This window comes from Bidens hawaiensis, unplaced genomic scaffold (genome assembly GCF_021521415.1).
Source record: "Bidens hawaiensis isolate Kalapana, Puna unplaced genomic scaffold, B.hawaiensis_p1.1 tig00004664_1, whole genome shotgun sequence".
Classification (NCBI taxonomy): Eukaryota; Viridiplantae; Streptophyta; class Magnoliopsida; order Asterales; family Asteraceae; genus Bidens; species Bidens hawaiensis.
This window is the reverse complement of record NW_027491285.1, coordinates 1,147,193-1,150,000: the sequence shown is the minus strand read 5'-3', so window position 1 is coordinate 1,150,000 and position 2,808 is coordinate 1,147,193. Positions and strand designations below refer to the sequence as shown.

The 2,808-nt window shown below is 36.0% G+C and overlaps 1 non-coding gene across 1 annotated transcript; it reads left to right on the top strand.

The window, feature by feature from the left end:
- Positions 1–1,967: 1,967 nt before the first annotated feature.
- TRNAL-CAA (transfer RNA leucine (anticodon CAA)) lies at positions 1,968–2,048 on the top strand. The gene has a single exon. It is a non-coding gene; the product is annotated as a tRNA-Leu (tRNA).
- The last annotated feature ends 760 nt before the right edge of the window (positions 2,049–2,808 follow it).

Genomic DNA, 2,808 nt, shown 5'->3' with positions numbered 1-2,808 from the left:
ATACTTTCATACAATATCTTAATTGAATTATATGTAATGATCAATAAATTAAGTTGAATTCTAGATATACACATGTCAAAATCCTAGCAACGAATCTATAATATCTATAATAAATTCTATAAAGAAGAAAGGTTTTCTATAGATAGTTGGACTGGAATTGACGAACACTTAATACCAATATTATTCTTTATTAGTATTAGTGTCCAATAAAAATAGAAATGGGGCGTAGCCAAGCGGTAAGGCAACGGGTTTTGGTCCGGCTATTCGGAGGTTCGAATCCTTCCGTCCCAGAGCATATCCCCTGTACCCGAATACTTCTTTTTTGTTCAACAAGGTTCTGTTTCACGGTCTAATATTGGATAGAATAGTATTCCTCTTTCTTTTTTTTATTTTGAATGATTCTTTTCGGAATCATATCTGAATTTTTCACAAACTGAACTAAATCGAGTTCAAATGACATGCAAAAGTAACTAAACCCTTTTGATAAAGATAAGATGAGATGTAGAAAGATTACTTAACCTCAGGTTTAAATATGAAAATACATATAAAAGAGGAAGTGCTTAGCCTATAGGTATGTATTGTTATCAGGTATGTATTGTTATCCTATTTCAGTGACAAAAAGTCTTTCTATTTTTGTGAAAAAGGGTTTTCATCCTTACTTAAAAAATGAAAATTTAAATATTTAACAATTATATTTATTTTCATTTTAAATATTTAACAATTATATTTATTTTCATTGTTCGATCTATTTAGATTATTTGCTTTACATCATTGAGAATTCCATTCAAAAAGAAAAAAATGATCTTTCTTATGATAATCAAATGGAGTCTTTACTGTAAAACTTGGCTCAAATCATGATATAGTAGTAAGAAACTTTTTCAAGTATAAAGATTTGTAATGACTCTTTATGGATTGAATCTTTGGGAAGTTTTGGGAAGTTGGAATTAGTAAGTCTATCTTATTGAGTCACTTGAAGAGGCAGAGTCAAATAGAATTTATTTATTTAGAATTTCTTTATTCGTGTGATTTCTGTTAGTTATGTTATTTCTCTATTTAGATTTCTGGATATTTCTGTTAGACATTTTTTGAGATAGAGATTTATATCAAAATGTTCCATTCATACAAAAAAGCCGGGGTCTTGCTAATATTTATTCATAAAATTATTGATTATCTATGTAGCTGTAGCTAAGAAAAAAGAGAAATAACTATGTCTCTGTACCGACTGAACCAATGACTATTCATGATTCCATAATTGAATCAATTCCATACCGGTTCGAAATTAGAGGAATGTTATGGTAAAACTTCGTTTAAAACGATGTGGTAGAAAGCAACGTGCGACTTGAAGGACACGATCCGTTGTGGATTCTTATTCTTACATCCACCATTTTATATAGGAATGAAGGTGCTCTTGGCTCGACGTCGTTTTTCTATTCTACTAGAACCCTTCTTTTTTTATTGGGTTGTAATTGTAATGTAAATAGTTTGCGATGGAGCTCGAGTAGAAAGTATTGATTAATTAGTATGTAGTAAGGATTAACTCAACTGAGTATTCAATCTTTTCTTGTCTAATGAAAGAACTGAGTTTTAGATGTATACAGAGGGAAAGCCGTGTGCAATGAAAAATGCAAGCACGGCTTGGGGAGGGATTTTTACTGATTTAACAAAGAAATTATCTACTCCATCCGACTAGTTCCGAGTTCGAATCCCGGGCAACCCATTGTCATAGTTCAATTCAATTATATGTATAGTTTTTTGCGAACCTTTTTTATTAAAAAAATGGAAATATATCTATATTGGATATCTATATAAGATAAGGCATTCTCCGGATAATTCAAATCGAAGCAATTGGATGTCCAATTCGGGCCTATATGACATGACCGATCAATAGAAAGACTCCAACACTCCACTATTCCATACATCACACTAGATAGATATCATATTCATGGAATACGATTCACTTTCAAGATGCCTTGGTGGTGAAATGGTAGACACGCGAGACTCAAAATCTCGTGCTAAAGAGCGTGGAGGTTCGAGTCCTCTTCAAGGCATAATATTGAGAATGCTAATTCAATGAGCAATTCAATAAGAGAGCTCGGATAGCAATACCGATTCGATCCGAGCTCTCTTGGAATAAGTTCGACAGCGGATCACGAAATCTTGGTCATCTTCTCTATCTAATGAATGGGGAGTCTGCTTTCAAATTTCAAATCTCTTTCTTTACGGACTAGGGCGAATCGGAAGCAGACATAATGGAAATGGAAGGCTTGGACTGGACAGCAGTGAAAAACTAGATCAGAGACAGCCCTACCGAGAATTCGTCTCAATTAGGCGCTTGTAGGAGACTAGGAGGGGCCAGCCGTCAAGTAGAAAGGAGAGATGAGGGCACATAAGTTTACCAAAAGACAGTCGGCTTATACGATTTGTAAATAGCCCTGGTACGGTTCTTCGCTTTGCATCGAATTAAACCACATGCTCCACCGCTTGTGCGGGCCCCCGTCAATTCCTTTGAGTTTCATTCTTGCGAACGTACTCCCCAGGCGGGATACTTAACGCGTTAGCTTCGATAGCATGTGCCCTAGCCACCCAAGCCTATTAGTCGCTTAGATAAAGAAGGAAGCCCTTCGGGAGCTATTCTTTCCCTGATATTGGCAGGACTTACTAGCCCCTAGCTGTTTCAATGGTAGGAGCAGGGGATTGAAGAGGGACATCCATGCTAAGAAGAAGGGACTGCAGCCCCAAGGTGTAGCATCAGTTCCAGACAACCGCTCAAGTTCAAGTAAAGGCTTCTGTCCTAGGAAGAAAGGCTCG